The sequence below is a fragment of the Stenella coeruleoalba genome (genome assembly GCF_951394435.1).
Source record: "Stenella coeruleoalba genome assembly, chromosome: 20".
Lineage (NCBI taxonomy): Eukaryota > Metazoa > Chordata > Mammalia > Artiodactyla > Delphinidae > Stenella > Stenella coeruleoalba.
In genome coordinates, this window is record NC_137166.1 from 37,524,978 (window position 1) to 37,545,666 (window position 20,689).

The 20,689-nt window shown below is 42.9% G+C and overlaps 1 long non-coding RNA gene across 4 annotated transcripts in view; it reads right to left on the reverse strand.

Annotated features, from left to right (window-relative positions):
• The window catches only part of LOC307178970, a 101,193-nt gene that overhangs the window by 51,556 nt on the left and 28,948 nt on the right, over positions 1 to 20,689 (reverse strand). For 2 of the 4 annotated variants that reach the window (XR_013825314.1, XR_013825315.1), the window contains exons 3-6: positions 17,568 to 17,835; positions 16,803 to 16,914; positions 5,836 to 5,972; positions 2,521 to 2,666 (exon numbers count right to left, since the gene is read on the reverse strand). This is a non-coding gene — a long non-coding RNA (uncharacterized lncRNA). The remainder of the gene's footprint in view (positions 1 to 2,520; positions 2,667 to 5,835; positions 5,973 to 16,802; positions 16,915 to 17,567; positions 17,836 to 20,689) is intronic. The other 2 variants (XR_013825313.1, XR_013825312.1) reach the window with 2 other exon arrangements.

Below are 20,689 nucleotides of genomic sequence, written 5' to 3' on the forward strand. Positions count from 1 at the left end.
AATAACTAAAATCCGGACACTCTCCGGAGCTAAGAATCTGACCCATATCTAACCAAGGTCCTGAAACTGTCCCTAAGAAAGCCCTGTCTCTGTCCCTAAGTGAAGGCCTGAGGCTATGCCTAACTCAGGCCCTGAAGCTATGCCTACCTGAGGCCTCGCCTCTGTGACTACCTCAGGCCCTGATCATGCCTTTAACTAAGACCCTGTTGCTGACCCAACAAAGGCCCTGATGCACCTCCGGCACCATCATGCTGGAACGGTGTCCCCAGCTAAGGGCCTGATGCTAGGCCTCACTCAGGCCCTGTGGCTCTCCCTAAGTCAGGCTCTGACGCTATCCCTACCTGAAGCCCTGACACTGGTTCTAATTAAGGCCCAGATACTCTCAGGGCCCAAGGCCTTGACACCACCCCTAGGTCATTTCCTGACACGATCCCTAGACTTCACCCTAAGCCTGGCCCTTGCAAAGGTCCTGCCTCTTATGCTAACGGAAACCCTTATGCTGTGCCTAACTCAGGCCCTGAATTTAGTCCCAAGGCCGTGACACTGTCCCTAACTGAGGCCTAGATGCTCTTCCTAAATCTGGCCCATAACTGTCCCTCGCTAAAGCCCTAGCACTATTCCTAACTCACGCCTTGACACGGTACCTAACAGAGGCCCAGATTCTAGTCCTAACTAAGGCCCTGAGTCGGTCTTTACCTAACGGCCTCACTCTTTCCCCAACTACTCCCTGACGCTGCCCCTACCCAAGGCCCTGACGGGGTGCCTAATTGCCTGAGCTGTCTTTCACTAATACCCTGACCCTATCCGTAACTAACGCCCTGATGATGTCCCTAACGAACAGCCTGAAGTATCTCTCACTAAGCCCCCCATGTTTTTCTCTGAGGCCAGGAAACTCTCCCTAATTAAGGCCTTGACACTGTCTGTAAGTAATGGCCTGATGCAGCTCCTACCTGAGATGCTGATACTCTCACTTAGACCTTGATGTCTCTACCTGAGAAGCTGACACTGTCTGTAACTAATTTCCTGACTTTTTCCTTAACTAACATCCTAATTTTGTCCCTAGATAACGCCCTAACACTGGTGCTAACTACGGCCCTGATGCTGACCCTATCTAAGGCCCCGACGATGTCCCTAATAGACTTAGATGTCCCTCACTGTTGGCCTGACCCTGTCCCTCACCAAGGCCCTGACCCTCTTCCTAACTAAGGCTGTGATGATGTCTCTACCTGAGGCACTGTCACTGTCTATAATAACAGCCGACTCTTTCCCTAACACACTGATGCTGTCCCTAATAGCCTCATGTATCTCTCAATAACGCCCTGATCCTGTCCATAACTAAGGCCCTGAATATGTCCCTAACTATGTCTCTGACGCTGTCCTTAACTAAGGCCCTGATGCTCTCTCTACGTAAGGCACTGACACTATCTATAATAATGGCCTGACTCTTTCCCTAACTAATACCCTGATGTTATCGCTAATTGAGGCCCTGAAGATGGCCCTAATACCCTTAGGTGTTCCTCTGTATCACCCTGATCCTGTCCATAACTAAGGCCCTGAATATGTCCCTAGGTAAGTCTCTGACGCTATCCCTAACTAAGGCCCTGAGGCTGTCTCTACCTCAGAATCTGAAATTCTAATGTCCTGACTCTCCCTAACTAACATCCTGACGCTGCCCCTAAGTGAGGCCCCGACACTCTTCTTAACTAAGGACTCGCCGCTGTCCCTACCTAAAACCCTGACACTGTCTGTAACTAATGACCTGACTCCCTAACTAACACCCTAGTTTGGGCCCTAACTAACGCCCTGACACTGGTTCTAATTATGGCCATAATGCTGGTTCTAAGGCCCTGAAGATATCCCTGAGTAACAGCCTGAACTGTGTCTAACTAAGGCTCTCACGTTATCTCTAAGTGAAACACTGACACTGTCCCTAACTTAGGCCCTTATAGTCGAAGCTGTCACTAAATAATGCCCTGATCCTGTCCCTAAGTGAGGTCCTGAATATGTCCCTAAGTGCATCTCTGACGATGTCCTTAACAGCCTGAACTCTCTCCAAGTTATCTCTGAGGCTCTGACACTGGCCCTTCCTAAGGCCTCACCCCAGGGTTGTCCCAGGCTGCTGGGCGGTTTTCTCTTGTCCGCATCTCTAGCCAGCTGCCTGCCATTGGCCACTCTAAGATTCTGCGATACAGTGGTCCCACGTGGGATGTGCCTGTGTAGGCTCACCTGCGGGAGGAGAGTCATGGCCGCTCCGCCTTCCAGGGGACTGCGGCTCAGGGTAGGAGCCTCACAGCCAGTGTCTGGACACAGGGTTCTGTGTCCTTGTTTGTTGTAATTCCCTCGGAGTTACCTCTAACATTTTTGAATGGATATCGCCCCCCTGCATATTTATAATATAAATTATTTACCACATTAAAATCCAGGAATGACATTCTTAGAACGAGCAGGAGAACACTGGATGCCCCCCCCCCAATGATCTATTACTTGGAGGATTTAAAATTCTAATGAGAAAACACTCACTCTCCTCACCCTCTTGGGCGTCAGCACAAGGCGGGAATCAGCCGCATCCTTTATTTATCCCTCTGATTTTCCAGAACCTTTCCTTCCAGGAGAAATCTCTGGGCTCTTCGGGAGCTGTGAGTGGTGGCCGTCAGGTAAACCTGAGACTGAAAAGCAAGAGAAAGACAGACAGAGGAGGAGATGAGAATTGGTGACGGGGAGAAGCAGGGGCGTCCACGTTCAATCGCAGGCTGAGAGTCTGGGTTAGTCTCCAGCGAAGCTAAGGACCACCAGGGTCTGGCCCCACTGGCCTTGTCACCTGGTGTGGGGACTGGGAGCCAACCCCCCATGGCCACTCTCAGAGGAATCAGGGAGGTGGGAGGGCACCCCCGAGAGCCAGATTGAAAATGGTCATGCTGTGAAATAATAAGATGCCCTTTCAGAAAAGTGAAGACTGTTCTCTTGGTTCTCAAAGACTTGCAAATACTCTGTGTCCTTCTGGAGGCATGCTGAAGCCTTCAGCCTTTGAGGGCAGTAATGGGAGTGCATCTGGGCTCAAAACCATCCAGCACTCACTCCCTGAGGGTGCTGAGGATGACCCGTGTCCACCCCTCGGGTGCTGTGGGGCCTGAAACCCCCTGATCACCGAGGACGGGAGGGGCCGCACAGACACTCCACTGCACCACCGGGGGCTTGGCTGCTGGGCTACAGTCCTTTATCAGATACATGGTTTGCAAACATCTTGGGCCATTTTGGATGGTGGATTATCTTATTCCTTGCTCCTTTTATACACAACTGTTTTTCATCTTGAGGAAGTCCAATTCATCTGTTTTGTCTTTTGTTGCTTGTGCTTTTGGTAGATCTAAGAAATCATGACCAAATCCAAGGTCATGAAGATTTACTCTCATGTTTTCTTCTAGGAGTTTCCTAATTTTGGTTCTTGCATCTAGGCCTTTGGTCCATTTTGCGTTGATTTTGTATATGAGGTGGGGGGAGGTAAGGGTCCAACTTTACTCTTCTGCATGTGGGTATCCATTTGTTCCGGAACCTGTGCTCATTCTTTGGGAGAAAATACCTGCAAATGACGTGACCAACAAGGGCTTAATTCTAAAATATACAAACAGCTCATACAACTCAAAACAGAAGAAAAAAATCAAAAAATAGGCAGAATTTTAGAAGGTCTAAATAGACATTTCTCCAAGGACATACAGATGGCCAAGAGGCACGTGAAAAGATGCTCCACATCGCTAATTATGAGAGAAAGCAAATCAAAACTACAGTGAGTTATCACCCCGTAGTGGTCAGAATGGCCATCATTAAAATGTCTAGAAATAAATGCTGGAAGGGGTGTGGAGAAAAGGGAACCATCCTACACTACTGGTGGGAATGTAAATTGATGCAGCCGCTATGGAAAACAGTATGGAGGTTCCTCAAGAACTAAAAATAGAATTACCATATGAACCAGCAATCTCACTCCTGGGCACACATCCAGACAAAACTATAATTGGAAAAGGTACGTGCACCCCAGCATTCACAGCAGCACTCTTCACAATAGCCAAGACACGGAAACAACCTGAATGTGCCTCAACAGATGAATGGATATAGAAGATGTGGTACATATATACAATGGAATATTACTCAGCCATAAAACAGAATGAAATAATGCCACCTGCAGCTACATGGATGGACCTAGAGATTATCATACAAAGTTTAGTAAGTCAGACAGAGAACAACACATACCATGTGATATCACTTATATGTGGATTATAAAATGAGACCCAAATGAACCTATCTACAGAACAAAAACACACTCACAAATATAGAAAACAGGCTTGTGGTTGTCAAGGTGAAGACAGCGAGAGGGATGGATTGGGAGTTTGGGATTAGTAGATGAAAATTATTATATATTGAATGGATAGACAAGGTCTTCCTGCACAACACAGGGAACTGTATTCAATACCCTGTAATTAACCATAATGGAAAGGAATATGAAAAATATGTATATATGTATGTTTCTATATATGAATCACTTTGCTGTACAGTAGAAATTAACACAACATTGTAGGTCAACTACACTTTAATATCAATTGGTTTGAAGGCACTTTTATAAATTAGGTCTTATTTCTCTTGTCCTTTCATCCTGGGACAAATGTATAACAGAAACTAACCTGGATTACTCCGGGATGAACTCGTATCACAGAGAACTTTAATTGTTGAACAAACCATGAATACGAGTTACACCATGGGATGTCCTGACCCAATATGAAGTTTGTAAACCTTGTATCAAGCCGGCAGAATCTACTAAATTTGGAAATTCAAACTGAAATGAAGCCACCTATCCCATGACTTCTCCACAACTAGTTATACAACATCAATTGGAAACCATATACAATCAAATGAATGTAGACAAACAACTATAGCCTTCCTTTTTTTGCCTTTTAAATGAAGACGGTATTTAAGGTGATGTCTTGGGCCGTTTCAGGGTGTTACTCAATTTCCTGGGTATCTGCCATGCACACAGGGGGTACACATGTTAGTTAACTTGTTTGTGCAACTACATGAAGGTAGTTAATACCACAAAACTGTATACGTAAAGTGAATTAAATGCTAAAGTTGTGTTTTGTATTTTTAATGACAATGAAAAAAAGTGCAGCGCTGATATTTGTTACAAAAATGAACATTAAAAACATTCTTGGGCTTCCCTGGTGGCGCAGTGGTTGAGAGTCCGCCTGCCGATGCAGGGGACACGGGTTCGTGCCCCGGTCCGGGAAGATCCCACATGCCGCGGAGCGGCTGGGCCCGTGAGCCATGGCCGCTGAGCCTGCGCGTCCGGAGCCTGGGCTCCACAACGGGAGAGGCCACAACAGTGAGAGGCCCGCGTACCGAAAAAAAAAAAAACATTCTTAGTGAAAAAAGTCATACAGAAAAGGCCACCTAGATCCCATACTCATCTTGTCTGCTTCAAATCCATCAAGGTTGTCCAAAGGAGGGAAAAACTCAGTAATGGTTCCAGAAAAAGAAAACTGGATCAGGATGGATAAAGACATTTTCATACAGTTGGGAGAGTAGGTGAAAGTTGAAGTGGGGCTGAGTATTAAATTATAATGTGGACATCCGGATTTCTTCATTTAGGGGTTATGTGCTGGTTCCTTGGGCAAAACACACTGTGCATTTTGTGTGAAGTGGCAAACGTGAGTACTTTTTGCCATTATTGCAACTTCTCAGTACATTTTAAATACTGGAAAGTAAATTACTTTTCTAGACAACCATGTCAGTACCATGCCAGAAAATCAGATAAGATGGACATCAAATTTTGTTATAGAGGCTAAGACTTACCCAGACCACGTTCAACCAAAGTTGTGATACTTATTTCCCTTGTCGGAGTCCGCATGGTATGAAGAGGCACCGTGGGAAGAGTATATTAGTAGCTACCATCTCTTGGGTCCTGTGGATTACCTGGGGTGCAGTAGAAACTGTGAGATTTTAGTATTGCAATTTTTCACATTACTTCAAAAAATATGCTAAAAAATAAATTCAGTAAAGTTGCAAAATATGGATCAATATACACAAATCAGTTTTGTTTCTATACACTAATAATGAACCACCAGCAAGAAAAATTAAGAAAACAATCCCATTTACAATTCCATCGAAAAGAACGAACTATTTAGCAATAAATTTAACCAAGGACATGAAAGACCTATACTCAGAAAACTATAAAGCATTGATAAAGAAACTGAAGACACAATAGAAAACAATACTCCATGCTCATGCATCAGAAAAAATTACTATTATTAAAATGTTTGGGATGGGGGAAGATGGTGGAAAAGGAAGACACGGAGATCACCTTCCTCCCCACAGATACACCAGAAATACATCTACACGTGGAACAACTGATACAGAACACCTACTGAACGCTGACAGAAGACCTCAGACCTCCCAAAAGGCAAGAAACTCCCCACGTACCTGGGTAAGACAAAAATAAATAAATAAACAGAGACAAAAGAATAGGGACGGGCCCTGCACCAGTGGGAGGGAGCTGTGAAGGAGGAAAGGTTTCCACACATTAGGAAGCCCCTTCGCGGGTGGAGACTGTAGGTGGCAGAGGGGGAAAGCTTCAGGGCTGCGGAGGAGAGTGCAGCCACAGGGGTGCGGAAGGCAAAGCAGAGAGATTCCCGCACAGAGGATCGGTGCCGACCGGCACTCACCACCCGATAGGCTTGTCTGCTCCCCGGCCTGGGCAGGCGGGGCTGAGAGCGGAGGCTCGGGCTTCGATCGGAGCGCAGGGAGAGGACTGGGGTTGGCAGCATGAACACAGCCTGCAGAGGACTAGTGCACCACGGCTACTCAGGAGTCCGGGGAAAACTCTGGACCTGCCGAAGAGGCAAGAGACGTTTTCTTCGCTCTTTGTTTCCTGGTGCGCGAGGAGAGGGGATTCAGAGCGCTGCTTAAAGGAGCTCCAGAGGCGGGTGCGAGCCACGGCTAAGAGCGCGGACCCCAGAGACGGGAATGAGACGCTAAGGCTGCTGCTGCCACCACCAAGAAGCCTGTGTGCGAGCACAGGTCACTATCCACACCCCCCCTTCCGGGGAGCCTGTGCAGCCCGCCACTGCCAGGGTCCTGGGATCCAGGGACAACTTCCCCGGGAGAACGCACGGCGCTCCTCAGGCTGGTGCAGCGTCATGGCAGCCTCTGTCGCCGCAGGCCCGCCCCGCACTCCATGCCCCTCTCTCCCCAACGGCCTGAGTGAACCTAGCCCCCCAATCAGTGGCTCCTTTAACCCCGTCCTGTCTGAGCGAAGAACAGACGCCCTCCGACGACCTACATGCACAGGCAGGCCAAATCCAAAGCAGAGCCCCGGGAGCTGTGCGAACAAAGAGAAAGGGAGATCTCTCCCAGCAGCCTCAGAAGCAGCGGATTAAAGCTCCACGATCAACTTGATGTACGCTGCATCTGTGGAATACCTGAATAGACAACGAATCATCCCAAATTGAGGAGGTGGACTTTGAGAGCAAGATTTATGATTTTTTCCCCTTTTCCTCTTTTTGTGTGTATGTGTATGCTTCTGTGTGAGATTTTGTCTGTATAGCTTTGCTTTCACCATTTGTCCCAGGGTTCTATCTGTCCTTTTTGTTTGTTTGTTTTTTCTACTTTCTCAAAAATTTTTTCTTAATAATTATTTTTTATTTTAATAACTTTATTTTATTTTACCTTAATTTATTTTATTTTCTATTGTCCTCTTTCTTTCCACATTTTCTCCCTTTTATTCTGAGCCGTGTGGATGAAAGGCTCTTGGTGCTGCAGCAGGAGTCAGTGCTGTGCCTCTGAGGTGAGAGAGCCAACTTCAGGACACTGGTCCACAAGAGACCTCCAGCTCCATGTAATATCAAACAGCGAAAATCTCCCAGAGACCTCCATCTCAACACCAACACCCAGCTTCACTCAATGACCAGCAAGCTACAGTGCTGGACACCCTATGCTAAACAACTAGCAAGACAGGAACACAACCCCGCCCATTAGCAGAGAGGCTGCCTAAAATCATAGTAAGTCCACAGACACTCCAAAAAACGCCACCAGACGTGGACCTGCCCACCAGAAAGACAAGATCCAGCCTCATCCACCACAACACAGGCACTAGTCCCCTCCACCAGGAAGCCCACACGACCCACTGAACCAACTTTAGCCACTGGGGACAGACACCAAAAACAACGGGAACTACGAACCTGCAGCCTGTAAAAAGGAGACACCAAACACAGTAAGATAAGCAAAATGAGAAGACAGAAAAACACACAGCAGATGAAGGAGCAAGATAAAAACCCACCAGACCTAACAAATGAAGAGGAAATAGGCAGTCTACCTGAAAAAGAATTCATAATAATGATAGTAAAGATGATCCAAAATCTTGGAAACAGAATAGAGAAAATGCAAGAAACACTTAACAAGGACCTAGAAGAACTAAAGAGGAAACAAGCAATGATGAACAACACAATAAATGAAATTAAAAATACTCTAGATGGGATCAGTAGCAGAATAACTGAGGCAGAAGAACGGATAAGTGACCTGGAAGATAAAATAGTGGAAATAACTACTGCAGAGCAGAATAAAGAAAAAAAGAATGAAAAGAACTGAGGACAGTCTCAGAGACCTCTGGGACAACATTAAACGCACCAACATTTGAATTATAGGGGTTCCAGAAGAAGAAGAGAAAAAAGAAAGGGACTGAGAAAATATTTGAAGAGATTATAGTTGAAAACTTCCCTAATATGGGAAAGGAAATAGTTAATCAAGTCCAGGAAGCACAGAGAGTCCCATACAGGATAAATCCAAGGAGAAACACGCCAAGGCACATATTAATCAAACTGTCAAAAATTAAATACAAAGAAAACATATTAAAAGCAGCAAGGGAAAAACAACAAATAACACACAAGGGAATCCCCATAAGGTTAACAGGTGATCTTCCAGCAGAAACTCTGCAAGCCAGAAGGGACTGGCAGAACATATTTAAAGTGATGAAGGAGAAAAACCTACAACCAAGATTACTCTACCCAGCAAGGATCTCATTCAGATTTGATGGAGAAATTAAAACCTTTACAGACAAGCAAAAGCTGAGAGAGTTCAGCACCACCAAACTAGCTTTACAGCATATGCTAAAGGATCCTCTCTAGGCCTGAAACACAAGAGAAGGAAAAGACCTATAGTAACAAACCCAAAACAACTAAGAAAATGGGAATAGGAACATACATCTCGATAATTACCTTAAATGTAAATGGATTAAATGCTCCCACCAAAAGCCACAGACTGGCTGAATGGATACAAAAACAAGACCCATATATATGTTGTCTACAAGACACCCACTTCAGACCTAGAGACACATAGAGACAGAAAGTGAGGGGATAGAAAAAGATATTCCACGCAAATGGAAACCAAAAGAAAGCTGGAGTAGCGATTCTCATATCAGACAAAATAGACTTTAAAATAAAGACTAGTACAAGAGACAAAGAAGGACACTACATAATGATCAAGGGATCGATCCAAGAAGAAGATATAACAATTGTAAATATTTATGCACCCAACATAGGAGCACCTCAATACATAAGACAAATACTAACAGCCATAAAAGGGGAAATTGACAGTAACACATTCATAGTAGGGGACTTTAACACCCCACTTTCACCAATGAACAGATCATCCAAAATGAAAATAAATAAGGAAACACAAGCTTTAAATGATACATTAAAGAAGATGGACTTAACAGTTATTTATAGGACATTCCATCCTAAAACAACAGAATACAGATTTTTCTCAAGTGCTCATGGAACATTCTCCAGGATAGATCGTATCTTGGGTCACAAATCAAGCCTCGGTAAATTTAAGAAAATTGAAATTGTATCAAGTATCTTTTCTGACCACAACGCTATGAGACTAGATATCAATTACAGGAAAAGATCTGCAAAAAAATACAAACACATGGAGGCTAAACAATATAATACTTAATAACGAAGTGATCACTGAAAAAATCAAAGAGGAAATCAAAAAATACCTAGAAACAAGTGACAGTGGAGACACGATGACCCAAAATCTATGGGATGCAGCAAAAGCAGTTCTAAGAGGGAAGTTTATAGCAATACAATCCTACCTTAAGAAACAGGAAACATCTCGAATAAACAACCTAACCTTGCACCTAAAGCAATTAGAGAAAGAAGAACAAAAAAAACCCCGAAGTTAGCAGAAGGAAAGAAATCATAAAGATCAGATCAGAAATAAACGAAAAAGAAATGAAGGAAACGATAGCAAAGATCAATAAAACTAAAAGCTGGTTCTTTGAGAAGATAAACAAAATTGATAAACCATTAGCCAGACTCATCAAGAAAATGAGGGAGAAGACTCAAATCAATAGAATTAGAAATGAAAAAGGAGAAGTAACAACTGACACTGCAGAAATACAAAAGATCATGAGAGATTACTACAAGCAACTCTATGCCAATAAAATGGACAACCTGGAAGAAATAGACAAATTCTTAGAAATGCACAACCTGCCAAGACTGAATCAGGAAGAAATAGAAAATATGAACAGCCCAATCACAAGCACTGAAAGTGAAACTGTGATTTAAAATCTTCTAACAAACAAAAGCCAGGGACCAGATGGCTTCACAGGCAAATATTATCAAACATTTAGAAAAGAGCTAACACCTATCCTTCTCAAATTCTTCCAAAATATAGCAGAGGGAGGAACACTCCCAAACTCATTCTACGAGGCCACCATAACCCTGATACCAAAACCAGACAAGGATGTCACAAAGAAAGAAAACTACAGGCCAATATCACTGATGAACACAGATGTAATCTTCAACAAAATACTAGCAAACAGAATCCAACAGCACATTAAAAGGATCCTACACCATGATCAAGTGGGGTTTATTCCAGGAATGCAAGGATTCTTCAATATACGCAAATCAATGTGATACACCATATTAACAAATTGAAGGAGAAAAACCATATGGTCATTTCAATAGATGCAGAGAAAGCTTTTGACAAAATTCAACACCCATTTATGATTAAAACCCTCCAGAAAGTAGGCATAGAGGGAACTTTCCTCAACATAATAAAGGCCATATATGACAAACCCACAGCCAACGTCTTCCTCAATGGTGAAAAACTGAAAGCACTTCCACTAAGATCAGGAACAAGACAAGGTTGCCCACTCTCACCACTCTTACTCAACATAGTTCTGGAAGTTTTAGCCACAGCAATCAGAGAAGAAAAATAAATAAAAGGAATCCAAATCGGAAAAGAAGTAAAGCTGTCACTGTTTGCAAATGACATGACACTATACATAGAGAATCCTAAAGATGCTACCAGAAAACCACTAGAGCTAATCAATGAATTTGGTAAAGCAGCAGGATACAAAATTAATGCACAGAAGTCTCTGGCATTCCTACACACTAATGATGAAAACATCTGAAAGTAAAATCAAGAAAACACTCCCATTTACCACTGCAACAAAGAGAATAAAATATCTAGGAATAAACCTCCCTAAGGAAAGAAAAGACCTGTATGCAGAAAATTATAAGACACTGATGAAAGAAATTAAAGATGATACAAATAGATGGAGAGATATACCATGTTCTGGGATTGGAAGAATCAACATTGTGAAAATGACTCTACTACCCAAAGCAATCTACAGATTCAATGCAATCCCTGTCAAACAACCACTGGCATTTTTCACAGAACTAGAACAAAAAAAATTCACAATTTGTATGGAAACACAAAAGACCCCGAATAGCCAAAGCAATCTTGAGAACGAAAAATGGAGCTGGAGGAATCAGGCTACCTGACTTCAGACTATACTACAAAGCTACAGTAATCAAGACAGTATGGTACTGGCACAAAAACAGAAAGATAGATCAATGGAACAGGATAGAAAGCCCAGAGATAAACCCACGCACATATGGTCACCTTATCTTTGATAAAGGAGGCAGGAATGTACTGTGGAGAAAGGACAGCCTCTTCAATAAGTGGTGCTAGGAAAACTGGACAGGTACATATAAAAGTATGAGATAACATCACTCCCGATCACCATATGCAAAAATAAGCTCAAAATGGATGAAAGACCTAAATGTAAGGCCAGAAACTATCAAACTCTTAGAGGAAAACATAGGCAGAACACTCTATGACATAAATCACAGCAAGATCCTTTTTGACCCACCTCCTAGAGAAATGGAAATAAAAACAAAAATAAACAAATGGGACCTAATGAAACTGCAAAGCTTTTGCACAGCAAAGAAAACCATAACAAGACCAAAAGACAACCCTCAGAATGGGAGAAAATATTTGCAAATGAAGCAACTGACAAAGGATTAATCTCCAAAATTTACCAGCAGCTCATGCAGCTCAGTAACAAAAAAACAAACAACCCAATCCAAAATTGGGCAGAAGACCTAAATAGACATTACTCCAAAGAAGATATACAGACTGCCAACAAACACATGAAAGAATGCACAACGTCATTAATCATTAGAGACATGCAAATCAAAACTACAATGAGGTACCATCTCATACCAGTCAGAATGGCCATCACCAAAAAATCTAGAAACAATAAATGCTGGAGAGGGTGTGGAGAAAAGGGAACACTCTTGCACTGCCGGTGGGAATGTGAATTGGTACAGCCACTATGGAGAACAGTATGGAGGTTCCTTAAGAAACTACAAATAGAACTACCATATGACCCAGCAATCCCACTACTGGGCATATACCCTGAGAAAACCATAATTCAAAAAGAGTCATGTACCAAAATGCTCATTGCAGTTCTATTTACAATAGCCAGGAGATGGAAACAACCTAAGTGTCCATCATCGGATGTATGGATAAAAAAGATGTGGCACATATATACAGTGGAAAATTACTCAGCCATAAAAAGAAATGAAACTGAGCGATTTGTAATGAGGTGGATGGACCTAGAGTCTGTCATACAGAGGGAAGTAAGTCAGAAGGAGAAAGACAAATACCGTATGCTGACACATATATATGGAACTTAAGAAAAAAAAATATCATGAAGAACCTAGGGGTAAGACAGGAATAAAGAAATAGACCTACTAGAGAATGGACTTGAGGATATGGGGAGGGGGAAGGGTTAGCTGTGACAAAGTGAGAGAGTGGCATGGACATATATACACTACCAAGCGTAAAATAGATAGCTAGTGGGAAGCAGCCGCATAGCACAGGGAGATCAGCTCGGTGCTTTGTGACCACCTAGAGGGGTGGGATAGGGAGGGTGGGAGGGAGGGAGACGCAAGAGGGAAGAGATATGGGAACATATGTATAACTGATTCACCTTGTTATAAAGCAGAATCTAAAACACCATTGTAAAGCAATTATACTCCAAAAAAGATGTAAAAAAAAAAAGTTTATTCTACCTAAAGCAATCAACAGACAGTGCCAGGAAAAGTAGACACCAATCTCCAAAGAACGACACTGGTCACCATCTACACTGCACATAAAACTAACTAAAAGTGCACAGTATTCCACATTAAACCCTCTCTCTCCTGAGTCCCCTGAAGATGCACCCCACCCAGCCAGCAGTCAGCTGCACAGGAAGATTCTCCACACTTGCTCATTTTTTCCTCTTGTGGAGTCTCCTTACCAGTGGTTCCTGAGAAAACCCAGCTCCTGTCAGTGTGGACAATGCCTCATGGTCCGGAAACCTAGGCCCTGACAGGAGACAAAGCTCCTGTCTGCTTGTCACAGAGCAAAGTCTGTGGGCAGGGTGCACCTGTGCCCCCAGGGTCACACAGGTGGGTTCGGCGCCCCCTGTGGGATGTGAGAAAAGTGCCGGGAGTGTCGCACTCACAAACCCAGAGGCCTCATCTGGGAGGCAGTTCTGCTATATATACTAAGTTTGGAAATCCAAACTGAAATGGAGCCAAGTATCTCATTGTATCTTCTCAAAAGATGGTTAAGGAGCAATTAATTACAAACCATATGTAATGAAATGAATGTAGACACAAACTTTACAACTTAAACCAAAATTCACTCAAAATGCCCGTAGCCAAATTTAAATTACCAAACTATAAAAATCCTAGGGAAAAAAAAAGATAATCTACATGACTTTGGGTCTGGTGACCTTATTCAGAAAACCAGAAGACAAACCACAAACTGCAAGAAACTATTTCCAAAACACATATCTGATAAAGGATTTGTACTCAAATTATGCCAACAACGCCATTAAAAACTGGTAAAGATTGAAACACACACCTGGCCCAAGAAGATAAACAGGCAGTAAATAAGCATACAAGAATAAACTCAAGATGCTGGTGGAATGCATGTACAACCAACTTTGAAAGACAGTTTGGCAGATTTTTCCAAATCAAAAGTCTCACCTTAGGATCCAAGAAGTGTACCTCTTGTATTTAGACAACGGCTTTGAAAAACTGTATTCAAACCAAAACTAGCATCAAGTAATGCACAGCAGCTCTATTCATAATTGTTAAAAACTTAAAGATATCAGGATGTCCTTCTGTAGATGAATTCATAAGCAAATTAGGGCACATACATGTCAAGGGGAGCAGAATACACCACCCCAAAATATGCCCATTTGACAAAAGGATTATTTTGGACTGATTAATTTAAGAAACAGCAGACCCAGGAGAATCTTTCAAAACCAAGTAGAAAATGCCCTTTTAGTAGGTAAATTTACATTTATTAAGAATATCTCCATTTGTAAGGGTATGTCCCTCTCTGGACCAGGAATTGAATGATGACTAAATATCAAGGAAAGCTTGTTGGGACCTCCCTGCTGGTCCAGTGGTTAACACCCTATGTTCCCAATGCAGGGGACCAGGGTTCAATCCCTGGTCAGGGAACTAGATCCCGCATGCTGCAATTAAGAGCCCGCATGCCGCAACTAAAGATTCCACAGGCCGCAACTAAGACACGGTGCAGCCAAATAAATAAATGTTTTTTTTAAAAAAAAAAAGCTTGTCAATGAAATAGGCCTGGATGTAAATCTGTGTAACAACCTTACCCTTGTTTACTGGGCTTTGCCTAATAACATCCCTTAAATGGCTGCCTCCATTCCCTGACATCTTTTTTTTTGTTCTCAGCAGAAGTGTCTAAGGTAACGGCTTGGGCCATTTCAGGGAGTGACTCAGTTTTCCTGGGTATCTTTCAAGTATACAGGAGGTATGCATGGTATATATTAAACTTCTGATTGTTTTCTCCAGTTCATCTCTTTTTCATTACAAGGGGGATCTCAATAAAGAACATAGAAGTGTAGAGGGAAAATTATTTTTCCTCTCATATACATGCAGTGCAATAGTATTCAGAGATATAAAGGAATGGATCATCAACCCGTGCCCCCCCCCCAAAAAAATAATACATGCATCTAACACTTACATTGCTAAGTGAAAGAATCCAGTCTGAAGTGCTACACAGTGTATGACCTCATTTATATGACATTCTAGAAAAGGCAAAACTGACATGGTAAACAGTTTACAGAATATGTGCTTGAAAATAGTCCATATGATACTTCAGTGGTGAATACCTGTCACTGCATTTGGCTATACCCACAGATTTTTACAACCCAACAAGTAATTTACAATCTATTCAAACTTAACTACTTAGGATATGGGAGTGTCAAAAACTGGGATACAGAATGTAACAAAGAATCTAACTGATTCAGAAATGTATGAAAAAACTCACAGTTGGTAGTGGGACAAATGGGCTGACCTAAGTTAACTTTGGAAATGTACAGAATCTTAGGCCAAAGACAAAATGTGCCATACATACACAGTGGACTCTATGTTCTTTCCCATGAGGGGTAGCAGCTAACAGTACTGAAACTACTATATCAGTCATCAAATGGAACAAGCACTGAATTTAATAAATGACAAATGGTGGAAGCCAGGTTTCTTACCACTGGAGTTGGATGTTACAGTCAAACGAAGGGAGAAGGTTACAATATCCATGTCATAACAGATCCACTTGGAGATATCAGTATAAACTATCTTTAGCCTACACATAGTTCCACATGGAAATCTTTGTAATTATGTGTATATGCATAGGCTGGGATACATGCATATATTTCTATGTACTGTCAGCTGAGCATATTTAGCTCCCACATGTAAGTTTTTAATACCATTCTCTAATAAAAGGAACTAGGGCTCTTTGAAGAAAGGGCTGATGGTAGGACTGAGACAGTAAATATATGAAGCAGGATAATCTTAAAATATCAGAAAGTAAAGAAGTACCAAAAATTTTTTAAACCCACAAAAGAAAAAATATGTAAAATGAAAACAAGAGCAAATGGAAGAAGCTCTCAACAGCCAAAGCAACAATGAACTAAGCAGTCTAATAATGCAGTGCTGGATTATAACCAAAAGTTTACAATAATTATTCACGTGTCCAAACTGGTATAAATAAATTACATAGTTTTTGATGAATGGTGTTAAATAGAAATCTCCTATGCAGAAAGCTTCTAAACAATGTATATAGCAAGTCAGCTGTCCATCAGGGATGTGAAGCTAACCCCTCTCCTCAAGTGTGGCTTCTGCATTATGACTGCCTCCTACATAAGACACACAGGATGGACATGGGAAAAAATTAACCTCACTGTGGGAAAACGTGACAAACATTACCTCAGCTAGGTGACCAAAATTAAGAATATAAGGGAGAAGTTCCCTTAAGAGCCTGTCCTCTTGATATATAGTGAAGAGGAAGCACTTCACATCTGTGGTCTGCTTTTGCAAAGCCAAGTCTAACCACGACAAAACCACCAAGCAAATCCCAGCGCCTGGCAGTCTATACAATACCTGAGCAGCCCTCCTCCACGCTGTCAAGGTCATGGAAACAAGGAGAATCTGAGCAACTGTCAGAGCCCAGAACAGACTAAACAGACATGATGACCCCATGTCCTCTGAGACCCTGGAACAAGGAAAGGTATAACAAAGGGAACGTGAATAGAGACTTCAGTTAATAGTAGAGTATCAGTATATTGTTCATTATTTGTCATGATTCTGTAGAAAATTAGACAGGAACAATTAAACGTCAAAATAAGAGAGACCTACTGTAACAAACTGGAAATCTAGAGGAAAAGGGGGATTTCTTTGTAAAAACACATTACCAAAATGGACCCTAAATGAAGGAAAACACAAAAAGGCCAATTAACCACTGAGGAAAGACAGAGCTGTTTGCCAGCTCCCCTAGTTTATGACCCCACCCAGTGTTTTCACCTACCCCAGCCACGCCTACCCAGTGAGGACACCTGAGGAAGGGTCAGGGATTATTGACTCAGATGTATCAACCAGGACTTTTTCTTTTCCCAGTGACTGGACACACTTACGGAAATAAAATAAATTAGTATTTATTGTAAGGGTAGAAATACGTTAATATTTACAAGTGGCAAGTTGAAGAATGGGTTTGGACCTGGCAGGTCCAGGGGCTCACACTGTCTCAGTGTGACCTTGCTTCTCTCCAAAACTTTGTCCCGCTCAGTGCCTTTGGGGGAGCCCATTCATAGGCACAGGCTCTCTCACTGCACTTGGACCAACAGCAGTTCTAGGCTGACAACCACTCACCATCCATTTTCCAAGGAAGAGTTTCTCCTTTTCTTGGATTCCAAGAAAGTCATGGTTTTAAATGCCTTTGATCTGGCTTGGGTTGCACTCTCATCCTTGACCGATCACCAGAAGATGGAAAATGGGACTGGCTAGATGTGGGTTGTAAACCCATCTTCGAGCTGGGTGGAATATGGGGTCATCCTTCTGCAACTGTTTGGACTGGAAGCAGGTGACATGTAATTCCCAAAGGAAAACTGAGGCACTTAGGCCTGAGAACAGATGCTGGCTGGGAGAAAGCAACAGATTCTATGTCAATGACAGCTCACTGCACAGCACAGAATCTGACACAAAAGGAGGAAAGGGGTTCACTTAGGGTCAGGGGCTGCAGCGACTCATCCAGTGCCCTTACTGTCCCTCCCAAGACTGCAAAAAGTTCTTTCACTTGCTGAAAAGTCAGGATCATTGGTGGTGGTAAACTCAAGTCTCTTTCCTTGGGCATCAGGTCCTCACATCTCAGAGGCTGGCCCAGAACAGCCCATGTGTCCTGAGAAGACACACAGACCTCATTCCTGCCCCTGAGAGGTGGGAGCCCTGAGTGATGCCATCTCCCTGGCCATATTAATTGCCCATCCCTGAAAAACAATACTGCTCCTTTTCCAGTTTCTTCTCTCTCCTTTACTAAGAGGAAGAAACCAAATGCTAAGGTGGTAAGGACACTTGAGCAATGAAGTAACGGGAGGCTCGAGAATTATTCCATGCCATGGAACCCATAATTGGCAGGCTTTCCAGAGGCCACATGGATGCATATGGCTCTCCAAGACAATGGCAGTGGCAGTGTAAACCTCACACTGGGAGGTCCAGTTGCTCCCATATCTTTGATTCTTAATGAATATGCATGTCAAAAGTTTCTAACGACTGAAAGGACAGAGGATTGCAGGGCCATGGTCTGCTGCATGGGTGTTGCATCAGGGCCACACTCCAATGTCTAGAGGATTACTCCCTCGCTTGGCAGCCTATGAGGCCGTGAGCGGGAGGCCTTTTTCTCAGCCACATGCATGTTGGTGGTTGAAACTTCTCAAAGGAATGTCTACACTGCTCAGGTAGCTCTTGAATTGCCCAGCATCATGGTCAGCTCCATAGCTGTACATGAGGGCATGACAATGCCCAGGCTGGACTGAGCTAGAGGACCACAGATGCCTGCCTGGATAGTCAGAGGTCGAGGGATGTCCTGCCTGAGACTTGATCATCTATTCATGCCCACTCAGATGGGACAAAGGATGCCTCCAGTGCCAGGAGGGCCCCAGCAGCCCTCAAGAAGGCAGCATCTGGGGGCTGGCAGGTCACTGCACCCAGTCCTGTATAAATCCACACATGTCCACTGAGTGCCCTCCTGTCTGGGCTGTGCTGGAACCTGGGGCTGCCCAGGCAGAGTAGGGCCAGCATCACCCTTCCCAGATAGGAGGGCAGAAGGAAACCATGCATGACTTCTGACACCCTCCCCAATGCTTGACAGAGGTTGAGGTGGATAAGAAACAGTCCTAGACAAGAACAGACAGTTCATTCTTCTCTCAGAGCCCAGGACTGGGGGAAGGGAGGCCAGAAAAACAGTTATTGACCTCAGCTCCCTGACTCCTGTTTGACCCTGGGCAAGTCCTACCCATTCTGGAGGCTTCACAGAGAAGGAGAGGGGAGGACAATGAGGGCCAATTGTGCTTAAACCTAACTCTAACCTTTACCCTAAGAACCCTAACCTCTAACCGTAACCCCCTAACAACCCTAGCCACAGACCCCTAGACCCTCACCACTGACCCCTAAACTCTAATCCCTGACCCTTTAACCACAACCCTCTACCATGACTCTCCAACGATGACCCATAACCCTAAACCGTGACCGCTGAACCCTCACACTGACTCAGCCCCAGGCCTAAAACCTGGCCTAGTGGGCGCCGAGGGATGACTGAATGAACTCTCAAATAAACCGAGGAATTAAATCTTCCCGACCATGAATTTAGCAATGGTTTCTTAGATTTGATAGTAAAGCATAAGAAATGAAAGAAAAAAATAGATAAATTGGATTTCCTCAAAATTACAAACCTTTGTGCATCAAAAGAGGCTATCCAGAAAGTAAAAAGACAGCCCACAGAATGGAAGACAATATTGGCACATTATATATCTCATAAGACTCTTTACCTAGAATGTACCCAGGACTTTTCCAACTCATCAACAAAAAGACAAACAATACAATTTTTGAAACAGACAAATAACTTGCATGGACTGCTCTCCAGGCAAGACATACAAATGGTCAACAAGGACATGAAAAGATGTCAAATGTCAGGAGTCATGATGAAAATGCAAATTAAGGCCACAGTGTGATGCCCCTTCACACACACTAGAATAAAAATAAAATTTTAAATAAATTTTAAAATATGTAAATAAAAATAACAAACGTTGGCAACAATGCAGAGGAATTGGAACCCTTAAAAGTTACTTATGGAGATGTACAATGGTGCAGTCTATGTGTACAAACCTTTAGCATTTACTCAAAAATATAAAATATAATTACCATGTGGTTCAACAACTCCACTCCTAGATATATACCAAAAAAATGGAAAACAGGCATTCAAACAAAAACTTGTACACCAATTATTCACAGCAGCACTGTTCACAATAGCCTAGGGTAGGAAAGATTTAAATGTCCCTCAGCAGGTAAACGGATAAGCAAAATAAGGTAGATCCATAAGCTGCATTATTCTGTCATATAAAGGAATAAAGTAAAATTATACAGCCGCTGTGGAAAACTGTATGGTGGCTCCTCAAAAACATGGAAAATGTATGATTCCTTGATTCCACTCCAGGGTGTACACCCAGAATATTAGAAAGCAAGGACTGGAACAGATATCTGTACCCCATATTCATAGCAACATTATTCACAATAGCCAAAAGGTGGAAGCAACACAACACATCCTTCAACAGATGAATGGATAAGTACAGTGTAGTATATACGCAATGGAATATGATTCAACCTTTAAAACTAAGGTAATTCTCACACATGCTACAATGTGGATGAACCTTGAAGTCATTATGCTAAGTGAAACCAGCCAGACACAAAAAGGACAAACGTTCTATGATTCCACTAGTATG